The sequence below is a fragment of the Oryzias latipes genome, chromosome 11 (assembly GCF_053564925.1).
Source record: "Oryzias latipes strain Hd-rR chromosome 11, Olatipes_Hd-rR_3.1".
NCBI classification, from domain to species: domain Eukaryota; kingdom Metazoa; phylum Chordata; class Actinopteri; order Beloniformes; family Adrianichthyidae; genus Oryzias; species Oryzias latipes.
In genome coordinates this window covers 9350934-9372521 of record NC_136247.1, presented here as the reverse complement: position 1 = coordinate 9372521, position 21588 = coordinate 9350934, and the positions used below count along the sequence as shown (strand labels likewise).

Genomic DNA, 21588 nt, shown 5'->3' with positions numbered 1-21588 from the left:
GGTGGTTAATAAGTCATGTTACTGTGTGGTTATTGGTAAAAATAATGCCGTCTTTGAGTGTTGGAACAACTTAAGGCCTGTACACACCGGGACGAATATTCGCCAGGCGTTATTCGCCAGCGTTTTTCGCCACGTCTTTTGTGTTCACACCCAGGCGATTTTCGCTGACGATGAGCCGAGCGAACATGCAATTTCATTCCCTGACATTAGATGGCGCTTAATGTAAACAGAAATACTCCTGTACACAAGGTGGCGCTGCGCAACTTTACGCTTCTTAAAGTCGCTTTTCACTCAGAAAAAGAGAGCAAGTATTTACACGCTTGTCAGAATCATACAAAGAAAACATGAATATTTCAAGCATCAGTAGCTCCAACTGGTGCTTGGTTCGGGGATGTTTTAGAATGTCCGTCATTATTTCTTCGCGGCAGTGTAGACGCTACTTGGCGTCTATCTTCTTCGCTGGTATGTGTGCTCAGCAAGGCAGTTTTGTGTTTGAGCGCCCCCAAGTTGTGTTTTACTGTAACTTCAGAAGCTCCTGACACGTGAGCAAAAGCGCCATTCTCATTGGTTGAATAGATTTCGACGCAATGCGTCGAAAAAAAAAACCCGAGGCGTTTTTTTTTTTGACGCTTTGACGCGTGGCGTTTTTTCGCGTCGGTGTGCACACTCTCATTGGTGCCCTTTGTTTAGTCACGAGGCGTTAAACGTCGGCGAAAATCGCCAGCGAAATTCGTCCCGGTGTGAACGGGCCTTTAGACTCATTTTCAGAAGCTGAAAGCTGGATTCTTGGTTTTCTAACCACAGTTCTTGGTTAACCAAATCTCTGCAGGCATCATTAACCAGTGTTGCCAGAAGCTATCCCTAAAAACTGTGTCACTCAGCCAATATGTACTTTTTGTACATTTTCCATGTATGAAATTTCTGTCTTTCGTGATACATGCGTGATAGACATAGTTCATGCCTGTTTCTTGCATTCGTCATCCGACGATGTGGGCAGATGTCCGTCGAGGGTTTCGGCCGATGGGTCTTTACGTAAATTTGGTTTTGAACTCTTCAAAGATTTTGGTCGATTAAGAATTAAGCAGTTTACGCTTATTTTACATAGTACATTCCAAATTATTATGTAAATCTTACACAATTGTGTGTGGGGTTTTCTTTGGAAAATTTATGGCTTTCCAGGACCATCCCACGTATGTCTAATGGACATTTCACACACGTACCACTGATGTATAACTTTTATATCATTCATTCTACGCACATATCATGTTAAAATGACGTAATTGGCGCACAAATTTCTGCCAGATTTGGCTTTATGTTGATTAGGTGTTCTTTGCGTAGTTTATTCGTACTTATTCGTTTTAACATCGTCTGGCCTCATAGAAACGTCTGTGAAAATTTAACTTTTCTCACTTTTTCCAAGTATGTTCCTGTGTGACCAATTTCCATCCATGTATGTGTAAAATGTACGTAGTGGCTGTGTGACACGGGGTTTAGAAGTGTGTGGTAGAGATTTAGTTTGGATATGAACACAGATAAATATATATTAGATCCTACAGTCTTACTATGTTTTACAGCAAACCCGACCATGGCTGTATTTTGGCTCAGGACTTTTTGCAGCCCTTCCCCTGGGGCCCTACGCCACCAAGGTTTGAACATGGAGCACCGTCCCGCCGTTTTGTCCAGGGCACCCTGATATCAGGCTCTGCTCACATTAGACATGCAAATGCAGCCATTGTAACAGAACAAAGTGAATCCTCACCTCATTCATTAACTCCATCAGAGCAAAGAGGAGAAAATCGGTCCTCAAATGAGCGCCAGCCCTGTTCGCCTTTGAGAAATAATTAGAGGTTGTTTGCGGAGATCCCAGCCTCCAGGAGAAGTGGCCGCCGCCTGTGCGGCATCCAATTGATGTTTGCTTTACAGCCCCTCTGCATCACGCAGACCCTCAATAAACTGCTTCGCCCTGTTTGTGAGTGTGATGCAGCCCAATGCGGCCCTCAATTAGCTCTAAATGACACAGCAAATTGCAAAATTGGGGTGGAGAGAGGGATGGATAATTTGCTCTGAAACAGACTCAAAGCAATTCATTAGGAGGGTCCGCTTGTGTCCTCCAGCAGAAGATTTTCACTAGGAGTTCAGACGCTGTCGTTGTTCACCTTGTTGTGGGGCGCTCTCATCTGTCGGCTTCACGTTCTCTATGTCGCCACTGGAGCAGCTGATGTTAAAGACAGGAAAGACGCAAGGCCGGCTCCGAGCACGGCCGACAGGGAGTCAGCATCCGGTTTGGGTCGCTGTTCCTCGTGGCGGGGGACTGCCTGCACTGGCCTGGGCCCGCTCCGCTTCTCAACTCTGACCAGGATTTATTTTATGCTATAGAACGTGTGCTACACAAATAGATGTAGCAGGAGATCCTCAGAGCCTTGATAAGCAGGTGGAAATGTACCCACATTACTTTAAATCTGCTGGTTTTATTTAGTATTTGTAAATGCTTGAGTGTTGCAATAACACCATAAGTCTGTACTTTTACTGATATTTCTGCATAAAAGTTGTGTGAAGATTTACTGTGGGAGGTTTTGAGCTTTTTAAAAATGATTAAAATGTTTTACATTAAAACTCAACCACAACAAAGATTGAGTACAAATGAAGATGCTCCACTTCACACACTTTGGACTCTTATAAACTTTATTTTTGACTTGATAAATAAAATGAGTCCAGTTGTTGTTTTTATGTTATTTTGCAAAGTGGTGCTTTTTGAACTCTTTAGATAACTGCATTTTTAGCCAGGACATCAGAAAATGCCTGTTTAGATGATAGAAGCTTCGCCTGGTGTCTGAACTAATTATTGCATCAACGAGAATCTCAGAGTGGAGTCAAAACAAACTGATATCGCTAAAACAAATGTTATTGTGACTTAGTGAACCTTAACCATGTTATTAACACACACAAAAACAGACTGATCCCACTAAAGTAGACGTTACTGTGACCATGCTAACTCCCAACCTTGTAAGTAAACCGCAACAACCACAACACATTAGCCATGCTAGTGTACTCACAATTATACCCAACTTTGTTAGGAACTCGTAAAAAAAAACCCCTGACATTTTGGCAGACCGGCGTGTTCTAAGAATTGGATCCAAATGTAAGGCGCTCTGTCTTTTTTTAAATGTTCTTTTAGGTGCTCCTTATAGTGCAGAAAATGCAGTAAGTGTTACGGATTGAGTTCTTTGCTTTTGGTTTTAGTTCTATTTTAGTTCTGTTTCCTGTTTTATTTTGTAAGGCTTCCTGTTGTTGTATCATGGTTTCAAGTTTTACTTTTGGTCCCCATCTGTCCTGATTGTTTCCACCTGTGTCTCGTCTGTTCTGTGTCTATTTCAGTCCTGTCTTTCCCTTCCTCGTGTGCTGGTCCATAGCTTGCTATTTCCCCATTCAAGTGGTTTCAGGTTTCTCTAGCCTGCTCAGCAGTGGATTTTAGTTTGAGTGATTCTAGTTTTGGTTTATTAAAGACTCTGTCTCACCTGGAACCTCCTGCCTCCTCCTCTCTGCATTTGGGTACTCCCTCAACCCCCCCACCATGGCAGTAAGTTATAATTTCTTGAATTAAGTCCCAATTTTTCACCAGATTGTTACATGGTAAGTTACTGTGGCTATTATTATGACAAATGAGTTGATTTAAATAGAAACTGGACACATTTTTAGTCAGATTTAACGTGTGTTTTTGTAGAGGGGGAAAAAAAAACCCCTGCTTTTTATTTTATTTTTTTTTGATGTAAAGAAAAATCACTGACTTTCCTTTCAGCAGCAGCAGTAGAGATGAATCCGATCCGGCTCCATCCAAAATGCCTGAGGGTCTACGGCGGGATCTCACCTGCTGGTGGCGCCACAGAAACACTTCAGCTGAGCAGCCGGGATCCTGCTGACGAGGTCTCCCGCTTTGCCTTCCTCGTTCTCTCTTCACGAGAAGTGGCAGTCGACATGCTCGGCTTTGTGTAGAACAAGTGTCACCGTCCTGCAACAGCCAGTAGAACAGGCACTTGCAGAGAAGAGCTGCAGCAATGCTGTTTCAATTGAGCTGTTTTGCAGAGTGCTTATGTGGCTTAAATTAGCTGGGGAGGCTTTGGGGTGGGGGGTGAGGTTCAGAGTGTGCAGCACATATGGGTTTGTGCTGTAAATAGGCTCAGCTCTCAAAGGCTCTGCAGCAGCTCCCACATCCCCGCACGTCTATCTGTGTGTTTTGTAGTGAACATTCCAGTGAGGGGAGGGGGCGCAGAGCCAAAAATCGATTTCAAAGAACTCTATCCACTAGAACGAAATCAGGAAAATCTATCCTAATTTATCCCAAAATTGGCATAAACCTCTGGAAACTTGGTTTCTCCCTCCCAAGTCACTTGAAATCGCCATAGCAACTGTGTAAATTTAGATGGATGAATCAAGTTATGATGAAAAGTATTGTTGAATCTTTGAAGAAAATGATTGCATGTGTTCCTCAGATCAAGACAATATTCCACTGCTGAAATCAGATTCCACTTTTTTGAAGGCCATCACCTTTAGGTTAAACATTAATGCTGCAGATACAAAGCATTTTTTCTTTTCACCCCTTGACCTTTCACACACTCAACTAAAGTCATTAAAACCAGCAGGTTGTGCTAAATGTAGAAATCCCAGCTGTTGAGAGTCAAACTGATCAATTACTTCTTGAGGTTCACTCGCCGGGATAACTTTATTTCTAAACGTATAAAGGGCAGACGATGCGTGGTCTGCATGGTTCGTGTACTTGGCCATGGGGACGCCATTACAGGGAGGAAACAGACTGGACTACATGAGGTAAATGAAAGCCAATTTGTTTAAACACAAAAAGGAGAGAAAACCAAGAGAGGGTTTGTAAATGTTATTTTTTTTCCTAAATGTATATAGAAAAACATGCCGTCTTTTTATATATTTTCATCTTCTGCCGTTTTATCACCACTTGTGGCGGGGTACACCCTGGACAGGTCACCAGTCTGTCACAGGGCCACAATCACACACCCATTCACACTCAGACAATTTAGTCGCCTATTGAACTACAAAGCATGCTTTTGGACAGTGGGAGGAAGCCGGAGACCCCGGAGAGAACTCATGCATGCACAGAGAGAACATGCAAACTCCACACAGAAAGGTTCTGAGCAAGAGCGCTAACCACTGCACCACCGTGCAGCCATTCTTTTTATATATAAATATGCAGTTTTGCACTGCATGAAATATACGATGATCTAGGAGCTGATTCTTCCATCCATTCATTTTTAGAACCTGGTGAATCCCTTTTAGGGTCACAGGGTTGCTGGAGGCGGGGTACAGCCTGAACAGGTCACCAATCTGTTATTGGGCCACACACTCAACGTGCACACCTAGGGACTATTTTAGAATAATTAATGAGCCTATTAAGCATGGTTTTGTACTGTGGGAGGAAGCCAGAGAGCCCGGAGAAAACCCGCGTATGCGACAGGAGAACATGCAACTCCACACAGAAAGTTCCATGCTCGGATTTGAACCAAAACCTTCTCGCTTCTGGTTGAACTTCTTGGCTGCTAAAATGCGACAACGCTGAATCTTGAGCAATCAGGGACTCAGATTTGGTAGTGACGTGTGTGTGTAGAGTCCTTTCCGAAAGAGGGACGTGCTAACCGTTGTAAAAATGACAGATAGAAATGAATAATGCCGCTTTTTCTGCCTGGCCGGATTACTACGAAACCAAGTCGTTCACATATTGGAATGGAGCTGAGAAAGTAAAAGCCTGGAGCAAGATTTGCGGGATTTGCATCAAGTCTCATGTGGCTGTGCGAACCCCACCGGCTGAATGCGCAGTCGTGAAACCACGTGTGGCCGGTGTGAATGCAGCTGTAGTGCATTCTCGAATGTGCATTTAGCCAAGTGTTCACACAGGTCTGTCGCTCCCCAATACTAGCGCATGTACTCAGTTGGAAGAGGTTTGGTGCAGAATGTCGAAGTGGTGCGAATCTCATGAATCTTGTTACAGGTTTCCCTTCACAGCTCTGTTCCCATATATGAAAGACTTGGTGTCATATAATTCTGACAATTGTTAATTACTCCTCCTTGATCAATTTTTAAACGGTTGGCCCTTCTGTGAGTTGAAAGGGACGCCATCCATACATCACTACCAAATTAAAGGCCCCAATTGGTTAAAGTTGGACCTATTTTAACGTTTAACTAGTGTTCAGCCACCGCATGCTTTGTACAGAGTCTGCAAACTGTGGTAGAAACGTGCGCAGAGTTTTAGACGCTTAATTCCAAAACACGCATTTATTCTGCGGTTATAGTGGCCATTTAAAATTCCTGCTCTGAGGGAGCATAAATAACTTATGGCGAGGGCGTTAACCACTGTGCTACTGAGCAGCGCTTTGCTACATTTCATCCAGGATAAATAAAAAAATAAAAATAAAGTACAAAGCAAATCCTATAGGAGGTGGCAGTATGGCATGGAAGTATGTCGTAGAATCTTTCAATCCACATTACAGAAAGCCTCCTTTTACGCAACACCATGTGATGACTTTTCACGCGTCCTTTAAAAACTCTTAAAGGGACTTAAACTTACCCCCTTCCTCATATAACCTCATAATAGGGTGAGGGGGTGGGGGGCTTAGCCTGCGATGAGCCTTGGGGGGGGGGGTTTACTAGGCAGTGACCCCCCTCCTGTGGTTGCCGTATGGAGTGGGCCCCCCCTCTTTCGGTTTTATTTGCACCTTAGACATGTAGGGCCCTTGGTAGGGGGGGTGCTTGGACATCACTGCCAGCAAGCAGCGGATGTCCTCCTAGCACCCTACCCGCCAATTTTAACCGCACCTTAGACATTTAGGGCCCCTTGGTGGGGAGGGTGAGGGGACGTCACTGTGAGTAATCAGGAGACGTCCCCTTAGTGCCCTACCCGCCAATTTTAACCGCACCCCCCTTAGTACACACACCCCTCCCCCCTCAATATATACATCCGAACATAAACACACACACATGCACACACACACTCTCTCAAACACACATACACGCACACACATTTTGCAAGGAAGGTGGGACCTAGGACCATCTGTCCCCTGCCTCTTCCCTGGTGGGGGGTACGGGCCCCTTTGCAATGGCGGCTGTGTCCCCGGGGTGCCGGCTTCCTGGGCCCGGCGGTGCTCTCTCCGCGCGGTGGGGGGGTTCACATTACATCTGAGCCAGGGGTGTTCGTGTCCCTGGGGGGTGGGTTCTGGTCCTTGCTCCTGAGTGCTGGGCCCCGCCAAATTTCCAACTGTGGCCGAGCCTGGTCGGGCCATATTTACAACACCCCTTGTGGGCCCACTTTTTTCCCCGGGGTTCCCCCCTTCTGGGCGGGGGCGGCGGGCCCCTGCCTCGCTCCTCCCTGGACCAACCGTGGGCCGGGCGGATGGCTGCCTGGAGTGCGGAGTGGGTCTCCCTTGGGGGGTCCTGGCTCGTACCTGGGGTTGGGGCGGGGGGATGCCCGGAACTCCTGGGTGGTGGTGGGGTGCTCGTCTGGGGCTGTGGGCGTCCTTCTCCGGTGGGGCCCTGCGTTGGGTTCTCCCGGCGCGGCGGGGGGGCTGCTCTCCTGGTTGGGCTGGGGCGGCGCCCTCTTTCCCTCTGTGCCTCCCTGCTCTCTGGCTCTGGGGGCCTTGCGGCGGCCCTGCTGGCCCTGGCCTGGGTGGCGGGCTTGGTCGCCCGGGCGGCGGTTGTTCCCTGCCGGTTCCCGTGTGGCGTTGGGGGGATTCCGGCTGCCGCTGCTGGTGCGGTGGGGGTCTTGGGGTGGGGATGGCTGGGCACTCTCCCTCCTTCTTTTCACGTTCCACCATCCATTTTAGAAGAACATAAACACTCACCTGAGCACAGGTGTTAGCTCAACAGACTGAATGACTGAAATATTTCACACTAGTTGGTTTTAAGGCATAAGTATGCGTGTGAACACTATCTGTTTTGTGTACATGTCGACAGGTGGACATTTTTGCAACTAACAGGTGTGTTTATAACATTTGAGTGTGTGTGTGGACAGGCTCCGCCCTTTTTTTTTGTTTTTTTTTACATTTGAACCTTACCATAATGATTAACAACCAGTAAACTTGCTGCTTTATGCTGCTTCATGGTCTTATCCCCCTTCCCCTCCTATTATCACCCCCTACCCCCCGTCTCTCTAACGTCCCTCTCTCTTCTTCCCCTCTTTCCTTTTCCGTCCGGTCCAACACCAAAGATTTTCAGACATGTTTGAAATTAATAAAGTTTGGCCTCAATTACAAAAGGGGTTTATTCAAACATACCTTTGGTTTGTCTGAAGATTAATAACCCCTCTTGTTAAAGTAAAATATGTCCAACCCAAGAGGCCCTCAGCTCTCATCTGTCTGCCTAGCTGTTGGACAGGACAAGTTAGAAAAAAAAAAAAAAAAAAAAAAAAAAAACTCTTAAAGGGAAAGTGATCTATTTGTTATTTTTCTCCAAAATGCTACAAACATTTCCAAAATATCTGTGCAACATCTACTGGACACATAGATTGATTTGTGAAAATTCCTGTATCTGGAGTCCAAAATATTTGGCAAATTTTCGTTGATGTTTATAATATTTACATGAAATTGATAATTTGTCATCAAAAACTCCCCAACAGCTGATCTGCCGTCTGAGTCTCTCTCTGTTTCATCATCTTCATTATAAAGCACTTTAACACAATTAAAATAGAAGCAACATGCTTTATATTAAAGCTAAACATATTAAAAACAGACAAAAACCAAATTGATGAATAAGTCATTAGAAAAATAAAAAACTTAAAATGTTTGAGTTGTGGAGGTCATTTTTCATTTTTTTAAAATAAATTTTAGATCAGTTTTTGGTGTTTTCGAAGCTCCTGCTGACGATCTTCTGCTCATGGAGGGTTCCTCAAACTCTGACAGTCTGCAGAACTCAAACGAAAGAAAATGTGAATCGAACTGAAAATGATGAGCAAGCTTTTTGGAAAGTTTTGTCTTTGAGGATTCAAGAAAAAAGGAAATCAAGTCCTTGAAAGAAAGTCGAAACCTTCTGACATGCAAACGTGGTGCCCTGCCACTGACTGACAGCGCGCTCTTTAAAAAAAGAAAGAAAAAAAGACAGAAAAAGGCCAAGTGGAGAAATAAATCACAGCCATATTATCACATAACTGCTAATAAAACTCAAATAAAAAAGTAATTTAGAGGCGCATTCGGCTGTGCCGGCAGGAATGATTGAAACCACTGGAGGACCAGACGCTTCAGAGCGGGAATTATCCGCAAGCTGCTGAAGTATTTGTGTATTGATCTGAGGCTGAGTCCTGAAACCCTTTTAATTCTTGGTCGATACATGTCAGAGCCACACACACACACATAGACACACACACACAAACACCAGGTGACAGACGAAGGTAATGAGAGGAAACCGGCTGCTGTCAGATACGACCTTATTACGGAGCAAAGTTTGCTCAAGTCAACCTGTCTGCAGGTCAGCAGATAAGGCTCCATCCAGGCTCTTAATGCCCCAAAAAAGGCGTTCTCATGAGGAGATGATGCTGTCACGGGAACCAGGACACTTCTCTTTAAAGAAAGGGGGTTCCTGAGCAGGAGAACTCTGGTTTTGTAGTCATTAGAATTAAAAGTTTTACACGTTTGAAAAAACACATTTGATGGTTTATTTCTAAAAAAACGAAACATCTTACCAAATATGTGTCTATTTTCTATTGAAATGGCTGCATGGTGGGGTAGTGGTTAGCACTCTAAACTCACAGAGAGAAGGTCCTGGTTTGAATTCCAACCGGATCCTTTCTGTGTTCTATGTTTGCTTGTTCTCCTCGTGCATGTGTGGGTTTTCTCCAGGCACTCTGGTTTCCTCCCGCAGTTCAAAAACATGCATCATAGGATAATTGGTGACTCTAAATTGTCCTGAGGTGTGAATGAGGTTTTTTGTTGTGTGGGCTTATGGTCCTTTTTTCGAAATTTTTTTTGTAATTTCAATTATTTTTCCTCGTTAGAAGTTTTTTGTGTCTCTGTAATACAGTTGTAATTTGCTGAAATGGTGCCATAGGATTCAAGCGGCCTTGGGTTTGGCAGCACTGGGCACAGTAAATGAGTCTAAGGGTTTAACAAATAGTTTGGTTTAATCCCAAACTTTTAAATGTCTGGGAAAATAAACCATTAAAGGTGTATCTGTCTTCCAGATCAGTATATTTGTGATTTTATTCATCAGACTCAGTGTTCTGGTGGCTATAAAATACAATTGAGTGTCTTTGAAGCCAATAAAAACTGTATTTACTGATATCTGCTACAGAACAGAATGACAGATCTAGAAGAGTGAAACAGCTTTCTCTCCTGGAAGGGTTCTGCTCTTATTTTTGATTATTAAAAAGTGGTATTTCTCGTGTGTGCTTAGATTATTACAGCGGGTTCCTCAGGAGGCCGGGTCTCTCAGGAGGTGCTGGGATGACAAGGGAAGGAGATTTCTGGAGTAGGAGCGACAATTAAAGGCTAAATAATTCACAGAAGATTCTGAATCTATTGGAAAGCTGTTGTAGTTTTTCATACATGTTGCCAGGTTGGACACAAACAAGTCAACATCAGCAACATTTTAAGGTTTATTAACAGCTGGCTATTTGTTCCTGATGGGGGTTGATTGACATCCCTGGCTCCACTTATGCAAAGCTAAGCCGTTTTGTCACTTCATGGTGTCTTTAACATCAGTAAACAATTGAATCGGTTAGTTAAAAAGGGGCCCAAGTCCAAGAGGGTTGTTTCTACCAGGAAATGATTTTAATTGTATAGCTTAAAGGGAGGCTACACCAAATGATCAATACTTTACCCAGATTTAGCACCAGTTCATATCTTACAAATGCTATAATATGAAGCACCTCACTTTTATCATTTCAGAGGACTGGCAAACTAAAGTCTCTGGACTTGGGCCCTTCTTGAATTAAACAGGGGGGCTGCCATATTGGATAACTAGTACTGCCATCTATGGAATAAAGCAAAACACATGCAAGAGAGGCCCAAGTCCAGGAATTTTGCACTTAATTCATTTTAAATTTCAAGCATAGTCAATACATTACAAAGAAACTTGGGACTTTTTTTGCTCATAATCAGATAGCTATGCCCTTGAAGACCATAGAACATATAATATATCTATTTTGAAAAATTGTGGACTTGGGCCCCTTTTTAACTAACCGATTCAATTGTTATTGTTACCATCATCTTAAATCTGAAGATTTAATCTCATTTTCTGGATTATTTCAATTAGTTTTTGTGTGAATTCTCCTGCATACCCAACAGAGCCCTTTTGTTATCATGTCTTAAAGGTATTTGTTGATGTGTGAATGTTCTCAAAGTCTGTATTTTCATTATTCATAGAACCATTAGAACAGTTTTGCACTAACAGCACAACTGTACTGTTCCTTGGTCAAGAGAAAGGTGTTGTAGTTATATACTTGGTCCTAGTTTGACTGGATTATTGGTTTGTTGTGAGTGGGTCTTTAAAGGCGCAAAGTTTGGGTTTCCCAGGTGCATTTTTTGTAGTTTCTTTACGTGTTCTGATGCTACTTGAGCATAAAATTGAGCACACCTGGCATAATTTATAGCCGAGCTGTGCTAATTTTCCACATTTCTTTCACCTGCTTTTCTCATTAGCATCATTAGCTTTTACTTAGCCTTTCTAGCATTGAGCTTTGTGCTTGAGCTCTGACTACTTTCGTTCTTTTAAAGGTTGGTGCTAAAAATCTACATGGATGCTAACAGAAAAGTTTACAGAAATTGAAGAAAACCTGCTGTTCCAGTAGGCGGTAAAGTGCAACACCTGGCTACTTCCTGGAGAGCCCAGGGTTTTTACTTGCTTACAACAAGGTGAGAAGTCTGGTGTTAAACTGCTCCTGGCGCATTTCCCACCTGTAGCTTTGAGCGTGACAGAAGGAACTGTTGGCAGACGGGGATGATGTGAGGTGACCTTGCTGAATTTGGTGTTCAGCTCATAGATAAACACATAAAATGAAGTGTGAGCGTGGACCTGCGTGACAGCCGTCGCCTCGGTTCCTGTGAGGTGTGATGGATGGTGCTAGCATCTCCCAGCTTGTTGGATTTTACAGAGACTGGGCCCGCTGAGTGCAGAATGAAGGTCATGAGCTGCTCTGATTGCTTTGAGAAACGGGGGCTAAAGCGGTCTCTTGTCACGGAGGAGGCAGTGATGTAGAGCGTTTTGATGTTTCACAACGAACGGTAACCTTCTGCCTGCAAAACACGTCAGTGTTGTGTTTTTTTTCTGGATCAGTTCTTTCTTATCTTTGTCAACCAGGATGACCCGAGTACTTTACATATAAAAAAAATCACTAACTCTGAGCCTCAAGTCCAGACACTCCTAGAGGGGACCTACCCTCAGCAGGAGATTTATGGAGACTAGAGCCTCGTTTCCACTGAGCTGCACGGTCCGGTCCAATCCGGACTGGTACAGTATTTTGAGCGTTTCCATTAAAAAACCATTAAGGACCCATTAAGCCGGTCCGAAGCGTACCACTTTAGGGCCCCCATTGGTTGTAGGTCCATAGAGAGGTGGAATGGAATGGATTGGCAGAAGGTCGTTACGATAGAAAACGGCAAACCAGCACCGACATTTTCAGCTGTATTCTTCATCGCCCCCCACAATCTTCTCTCAAACAACATTAAATGCTTTTTAGATACAAAGTACCAAAATCTAAACAAACAAAAAAAAGAGAGCTGCTGGATGACCTCCATTGCTGTTGTTGATAGCTTAGCTTTTCTGTAGTCGCACAACTATGACCCAAAGCTACGATATCGGTCTACACCTCACAAGAGCTGTGACAATCCAACTTTAAGGGGAAACGCTCACTTGAATTGCCTAAACCATTCTAAATTGGACCTGAGTGGGCCAGACCAGACCATGCTGCTCAGTGGAAATGAGGCATAGGAAATGAGAAACCTGCGAAAAGAATTTGTAAAGGAAATGAAGATTAAACGTACATAATACACTTGTTCACCTTCAGTAGCCTTACCTACTTCCATTTTAAACCCCATAACTTTCTCAATTCCAGTCTTTTCCACTTATACTGTAAAGAAATTAAATAAAACCATATCTGTTAAACTTTCTAATTTTTCTTGAATTTGTGATTAAACCGACTCATAAGACCAACAAACAGAAATCTGACCTTTTCAAAATTTTAAAAACTAGTATTATGAGAGGGATGTCTTTGGATAGAATCCTAAGATATGGAACATAAGGAAGGTACTTCTTTCTTGAATCCTTGAAATAAAAGCGGCACACAAACATACCTGGGCACTTCAGCTACCAGAATCCAGTGAGTTATTATGTTTTCAGCTGTTATGACAAATATTGGTGTTCTGCAGGCCTTCAGTACACCTTTGAACAAACAATTTTTAGACAAAAGAGTAAAGTTTATTTACATTAGAGATATATTGGTTTGCATTTCCATGCGAATTTGTGAAAATTTGAAGGCATTTGAATGTTGAAAAAATTTAACTTTCATGCCTCATTTATTGTTGTTGGGAATCATCTTAAAAGTGAAAATGTTAAATATAAAAATTTGAAAAGGTGACAGAATTTTCTTTAGAGTTTCACCCAAGTGTAGTTGATAGCTGTCATTTGGTTAAAACATAACTGTAATGTGTTTTCATTAAATTATTTCAAGATAATTTCCAAATATTTGACCCCAGCTTTGCGTGACTTAAGCCCATTTCAACTGTTGAGAACAATAATAAAATCTGCTGGTAGCATCATATTATGATCACAGTGTAACCTGCTGTTAAAAATCCTAGGCGTTACTCTGCAAGTGGTTTTCAACCCATTGTTTGTGGACACATCTTCATTCAGTAAACCCTAAATCTTCCTTTTTCTTCTACGTAATTATGTCTAAAAGAGTTATTTTTTGTGATAACCCAGTTTGGCCCAGCAAAGTTTTGTAATTTGCAGCCTTGCCTGCCACTAATCACAGTTATAAACTGTACAAAACTTTGCTGTAGAAATATCAAGGATTCTGATCAAAGACCCAAACAAGCAATTATCTCAGTCTGATGTAGGAGGAAGATGGAAACCATCAATTAAGGCATGTCAGGGTGAAAAAACCTCCATCATCTGCATAGAGCATTTTGTTTAGATTATGAAAAATTATGGCAGGCCTCCTCACAGTTCATATAAATCCACCTAAAGAGTGTAGCTGTAACAACACACACGCCATGTCAAACAACTTAATCTGATCATTTATTAAGCTCATTCATTCATGTCTTTACAGATATGTTACACTGGAGAAACCGACAGAATGCAGAGGTGTAACTGCATTGAAGTCCCATAATTTACAGATTCAGTCAAATAACAAAAATAAATAAAAAATAAAGGGAAAACAGCAGCCAATTCATTGAAAACTTCTACATGCATCTACAGGTCGGTCCTGGCAGCGTGCAGCCCCCACCTTTTGCAGAAACCAGCCTGCCTGTCAGTCCCTTTCAGCCCGTCGATAACTCCCCCTGAATCGCACTCTCCCAGGTGGCATCCACCTTCCACCGCCGCTCCATCCATCATCGCCTGACTCTGTTCAGCAGTTTGTCAGGAGGCCATTTTTCCCAAGCAAGGAGCAGGACGGAGGTCAGTCGGCTCCAACCGCAATGTCGTCCGTCACTCAGAGCCTCACAAGTATCTTCTGTCTTTGACGGTGTACTTCCGAGAGTGTCATCCACCTTATTCCACTGAATCCTCCCCTCCAGGCCTCATGCACCCCAGTACTGAGGCAACATCTGTCCTCAAGAACCCCTACCAGATCAGCAGCTGCTCCAAAAGGGCCCCCCACAGAAGAACCATAAATTATGCATCTTCACACTTGAGATCATTACCAACTGAATATAGACAATCTCATATATTGTAAGCAGAAAAGGACTTTGACTTTATTTAACTGTTGAACACATTGACTGTATAAGACGAGTAAAATGAGTGACCCCTCCCCCTTCACATTCTAAATAGGAAGTACCCGCTGGCTTCAAGAAACCAAAATCCCATTGACTTTTATTGAGAAATAATAAATTGATCTATCAGTAGATGATCTACAGCTTCAGTATCAAAGCACATCAGCCTGCCTTATCAGTTACTTTGATTGGTGAAATAGTTTTCAATTTCAGATATTTTTTCCAGCTGCAGAGCTCTAAAGTCATAAAAATGTTGTCTTTGCAAGTCTGTATGGATTCAAACCATCTGTAACCTCTCCACACTTCTGCTTTCATGCAGATACACATGAACATGAATGCTGTCCAACCAAAACTGTCGGATCCATCCCCGTCCTTTCCAAAGATCCCAGCTCGCTCATTATTTCAGAAACCGCTGACCTGACTTTGCTCCTTTTTGTCCTGGTTTGATCTTTGGAGTTGAGCTGACACGCAAGCACAGCCGCCCCATCACCTGTGAGAGAAAGCGAGCTGGAAGCGGTGGCCTCTCAACTCTCGCTGACCCCATTTTCTTTTTATTGGGCGGTTGTTGGAGCAGCATTATCATGGGAACTTGGCGCCCTCTGAGCATAAATTAAGCAGAAGTTCAGAGAAACAGGAAGGTGGACTTTGGGGAGAAGTTTTATTATTAATTGGACCGAAGAGTTTCTCTACATCAGCAAAAATGTCATCTCATTACTGTCCGGCACCTTCAGCAACTTTCTCCTGATGACAGAATATTTTCTTTGGCTTCCAGGAGGTTATTTGGAAGATGCTTCACCTGGATAAGGTGAATCTCAATGACTCGAAAGCTTTTATTGTTACTTTTTGCATGAATAAAGAAATGTTGACCCCTGAAGGACATCACTATCACATACTCTTTGAAGCTGGTTTGAAAACTAAACTAAGTGGAGCCGGATCAGTTCACAAAACAGCCATTAGTTGGATTGTACCAAAAACAAGTCAGACTCTATTATGACTTTATTTTAAATAATTCTATGCAGATGATGGAAGTTTTATCACCTTGTTATACTTAAACCGATTACTCTTTATTTTATTGCAATACACTCCATCTTCACAGGTGTGTTCCTAACAAGCCCCCCCACTTTTTTTTTTCCTGGTTCAAAGCTAATCAGAAATCATGCAGTCTCTCAAAAGACCACTAGAGGCAGGTTACACAAGGGAGCAATTTCCCATTGACTCCTATGTTAAAAAGTCAGATTTTGTTTTATGATCATTACCAAAAAAGTATGATTTGTATTACAAAAAAAAGAATGATTTGTTAAAAAGAAAAGGAAAAAAAAGGAAATAAATTGATTTGTGGTTAGCGCTCTTGCCTCACAACAAGAAGGCCCACAGTTCAAGTTGCGACTGGGGGACCTGAAACAGGTCAGGTCAGTGGGGGACCTTTCCGTGTGAAGTCTGCACGGGGAGTCTTCTCCCCATGCATGCGTGGATTTTCTCTTGGGACTGCGGCCTCCTCCCACCATCCATAAACATGTTTCATAGGTTCAATGGTTACTCTAAACTGACCCTAGGTGTGCGTGTGAGTGTGCATGGGTGTGTGATTGTGGCCCTGTGACAGACTGGAGACCCGTCCAGGATGTCCCTTGCCTTCGCCTACGAGTGGCCGGGATAAGCTCCGGCATCCCTGTGACCCCAAAAGGGAATGAGTGATTTGTTAGATTAAATTACATCACATTGGAATTTGATGTATTGTAATTGTTTAAACTTTGCTTCAAAATCTTTGTTTTTGATTTATTTGTAATTTTCTTTTTCTCAATCTTTATATTCAATTTTGGTTTTTATTGGAGGCATGTCTTTTTTGATTGGGAAAGTTGTCAAACTGACTTCAAATGAAAAAAAAAATGGGTCACAAAATCTTTACATTTAATTTGTCAATCCAAACATTTCTTCATTTATGATTACCCATTCATTTTACATTCCTCTAAATAATTTTTATCCATTTTGAGCTATTATTTAGCAAGCAATTGGGATTTTTGAAATAGAAATCTAACAATATTGTTTAAAGTTAGGCTCGTAAACCTTATTTTCTACATATAAATGTCTTCTATTTTGTCTTAAATGATAGAATAGTGGTGCTTTTAAGGCTCCTACCATCAGTTTGGGTTCACTGGGAGCCACACCCTTTCAAGCACCCCCTCTGAAAATAATCAGACAGACACAGACAAAGATTCACAAACACAACAAAGTCCCAATCTGATACAAACAAGACACACAAAACACTGAACAAAAAGAAAGAACAAAACAAAATACGGCCACAGCCGTAACAAGGTGTTTGGACTAATGCTGTAGAAGAAAGCATCTGTGTGTTCTCAAAATATCAGTTGTGTGTTTTTATATCAGTCTAATTTCAGTATAAAACATTGGAATATTTTTTTTTTTTTTTTTTTTTTTTTTTAACTTGTCCTGTCCAACAGCTAGGCAAACAGATGAGAGCTGAGGGCCTCTTGTGTTGGACATATTTTATTTTAACAAGAACAGCTAACACCTGTGCTCAAGTGAGTGTTTATGTTCTTCTAAAATGGACGGTGGAATGTGAAAAGAAGGAGGAGGAGGGCCCAGCCACTCCCACACCCAGACCCCCGCCGCAGCAGCAGCGGCAGCCGGAATTCCCCCAACGCCACACGGGAACAGGCAGGGAACAACCGCCCCCCGGGCGACCAAGACCGCCACCCAGGCCAGGGCCAGCAGGACCGCCGCGAGGCCCCCAGAGCCAGAGAGCAGGGAGGCGCAGAGGGAAAGAGAGCGCCGCCCCAGCCCAACCAGGAGAGCAGCCCCCCCGCCGCGCCGGGAGCGCCCAACGCAGGGCCCCACCGGAGAGGGACGCCCACAGCCCCAGACGAGCACCCCACCACCACCCAGGAGTTCCGGGCATCCCCCTGCCTCGACCCCAGGTACGAGCCAGGACCCCCCAAGGGAGACCCGCTCCGCACTCCAGGTAGCCACCCACCCGGCCCACGGTTGGTCCAGGTAGGAGCAAGGCAGGGGCCCGCCGCCCCCGCCCAGGAGGGGGGAACCCCGGGGAAAAAAGGGCGGCCCACAAGGGGTGTTATAAATATGGCCCGACCAGGCTCGGCCATGTTGGAAGTTTGGCGGGGCCCAGCTCCCAGGGGCAAGGACCAGGACCCACCCCCAAGGGACACGAACACCCCCGGCTCAGGTGTAATATGAACCCCCCCACCGTGCGGAGAGAGCACCGCCGGGCCCAGGGAGCCGGCACCCAAGGGACACGGCCGCCATCGCCAAGGGGCCCACACCCCCCACCAGGGAAGGGGTAGGGGACAGATGGACCCAGGTCCCACCTTCCTTGTAAAATGTGTGTGCGTGTATGGGTGTTTGAGAGGGTGTTTGTGTGCATGTGTGTGTGTTTATGTTTGAATGTATATATTGAAGGGGGAGGGGTGTGTGTACTAAGGGGGGTGCAGTTAAAATTGGCGAGTAGGGCACTAAGGGGACATCTCCTGATTACTCACAGTGATGTCCCCTCACCCTCCACACCAAGGGGCCCTAAATGTCTAAGGTGAGGTTAAAATTGGCGGGTAGGGTGCCAGGAGGACATCCGCTGCTTGCTGGCAGTGATGTCCAAGCACCCCCCCTACCGAGGGCCCTACATGTCTGAGGTGCAAATAAAACCGAAAGAGGGGGGCCCACTCCATACGGCAACCATAGGAGGGGGGCCACTCCCAAGTAGCCCCCCCCCAAGGCGCATCGCAGGCTAGACCCCCCACCCCCTCACCCTAATATGAGGTTATATGAGGAAGGGGGTAAGTTGGAATATTTCTTCACCCAAATAGCTCAACTTTCTAAACTAATTTCTGGGATTAAATGATAAATTTATACGTCACCTGCTGGTCGACTCATGACGATCCCAAACTATTTTTTTCTCCTGAGTTTGACTACAGTATAAGTCTGGAGCATTTAGCTCTTTGTAAAATTGGCATTTGGTTCTTAAAAGGGAGCTGTTCGTCAGGTCAAGAGATCACCGACTAAAAATATCAGACCGATGACCAAACAGCCGAACAAATCTCATAGTTCAGAGTCTGAAGACTGGAGAGATCATGAGTTTAACTGTCTGCATTGGCTCCAGTCCGTGACGCCGCTAAATTCAGCCCCAACAAGAACAGATTTTTCGGAGTTCAGAGTCTGAGTCAGACACAAAGAATAAAAGAAACGACGTCCTTTCAGAGGAGATGACAGCGCGTGGGAAGGGAGCGAAGATTCACAGCGTAACAGTGTGAACATTCATCAACAACAAAACTCTGAGTTCAGCTCAGAAATGGGAGCCGGTAAACAACAGATGCGATCTGTTAGAAAGTGTTGTGTCAAGAGAGTTTCTTTTAAACACACACTGCAAAGCAAAAATAATTTTATAATGACAATTCAAGAAACAAAAGACGTCAAGTTTCGGCTGCTTCATTGACTGTCACAACAGCAAACATTAGAGTTTTAACTGCCTAATATGATAATATGACTCAGAAGGGAAGACAAGTTTAGAATTCCCAGATTTTTCTTTGTTTACGCCAGTCTGTTGCTGTAGCTAATCTAAGACGCTCTGTTTAGAGTTGTGCTAAAATCCAGCAGCTGCTCTGTCCTTCCTTACAAAACCTGTCTGATGACACGGCACAAAAAATGAATAAATTGTATCCACGACGCAGTTAAAATGTGTGAAGAAAATTCATACCTGCAAAATAGTCGAAACCTTCGAACAAACTACTAATTTGTAGCAACGGAAACCTGAAAACACGCAAACAAAAATTTCCTTTTGTGCCACATAACATTTAAAATATGAAAAAGAAATGTTCATTTGTTAGCACAAAACAGTAAAACAAGCAAACTTAATATTGATTTGTAAAATAGTTAAAAGCTGAAAAAAACAAACTACTACCGGTACGTCGTAGCAAAGAAATAGTGAAAGCATCTGAACAAAAATATCAATTTAATGGCCACAAAATATTTATAGCGTACAAATATTCAAATTAATTCTATTTCTATAAACCCTTTCATGAAAAAAGAACAGCTCAAGGTGCTGTATTAAAAACAAACAAGAACACAAAAACACCATTCCCCACACATGCAATAAAATAGGCCCGTCATATTAAAACACTCAAAACCAAGCACAAATAAAAGAGAAATTATTTTAAAAACTAAAGAAGAGAACCCAGAAGGCACCATCCGCCCTGTCCACCTGTTGGCTAGAGTGTCAGCATCCAAGCAGCAGAAGCACAACACCCGCTCAACCCCAGCACCTCCCGCCCCACAGTCCCCCCAAACCCCCAGATCCAATGCCCCTGACGTGGGCACACCAGCCCAGGCAGCTCGGAGGACCAAGAACAAGAGATGCCAGAGGACAAGCAGGGCCAAAACTCTGGGAGCCCAAACACAAACATCCCAGCCAAGGGTGAAAAGACACTCGTAAACTGTCGAAAATGTAGAAGTAATAAATAGTAGAGTTAAAATATAAAAACTATCAATATATGAAAATATAAATTAAAATAATAATTCATTCATGAAATGAATGATGAATGAATGAATTAATGATGATGAATGAATAAACTAAAATAAGTGAATGCATAAAAAGTGCATAAAAAAGTCTAAAACACCTAGAATATAAATTAGATAAGTTAAGACATAAAAAAGTACAACTTGACTAAAAAGCATTAAATAAATAATTATGTGATAAAATATAATATAAAACATAGAGTAAAATTATAGATTCCACATACAAGATCTACTTGAAAGCTGAAATAAAAAGATGTGTTTTTAGTTTCTTATTAAAATCCTTGACAGTGGATGAGGCCCTCACATCCTCAGGCTGGCTGTTCCACAAACGAGGCCCATAATATCTAAATAAAATGCTTATTTGTTGCCATCGATATAGGGTAACCGTTCAAGTAACCCTTCAAAAACCCTTTCATTATAGGTGACAATCCCTGCTATCCCCCCATCCCCAGACACGCATCTACTATTAGTGTTCAGCTAAAGGTACCCTTGTGGTTTCTCACTGCACTTCTCTTCCTAACCTCGTAAAATCTCAAACTGCTTTAATTGGCCACCATCAATTAGGTCTTCACAAGAAACTAGAGCAGCAGTTAGTTACCTTCTCCTCCGGGAGCATCTTCACTTTTTCTTTGACTTCAGATCAGTTTTCTTATTGCAGCCTTTCTTCCCTCGTCCATTTTTCTGCCATCATTTCTTTTTCTTTCCTGTTGCCACTTTTAAACAGATCCCTGGGGTAGCCATGGCGACACATCCTCCATCACTGGACCAGAGGGGTCATGCTTTTTTAATGAGAGCTGGACTACAATCTGACACACAGGAATCAGGTGTGTTGATGAACTCTAACCACGTCATCCACAGATCCAAAGAGGGAGGGGTGATATGTAAAGGCTCTTTGTCTGGGGGTGCAAACGAGGTGCACCTATCCATTATCAATCCATCCATTCATCATATATCCATCCATCCACACAAGATAATAATTTGTTGCAACAAAGTAGGTAAAACAGGAAAAGAAAATACAAATGTGTGGCGATAAAATAGTTCAAAACTTCACCATCCATCCATCCATCATTTATCCTCCGAGACGGAGGGTCAGGGATGGCCAGTTTAGTTTAGT

At 43.3% G+C, this 21588-nt stretch overlaps 1 long non-coding RNA gene across 2 annotated transcripts; it reads left to right on the top strand.

Annotated features, from left to right (window-relative positions):
* Positions 1–3437: 3437 nt before the first annotated feature.
* LOC110015939 (uncharacterized) lies at positions 3438–21314 on the top strand. Of its 2 annotated transcripts, none has more exons than XR_002291204.2 (3): positions 3438–3577; positions 3797–3921; positions 21199–21314. It is a non-coding gene; the product is annotated as an uncharacterized LOC110015939 (long non-coding RNA). The 2 variants fall into 2 exon arrangements; XR_013658844.1 differs by lacking the exon at positions 21199–21314 and adding an exon at positions 15256–15389.
* The last annotated feature ends 274 nt before the right edge of the window (positions 21315–21588 follow it).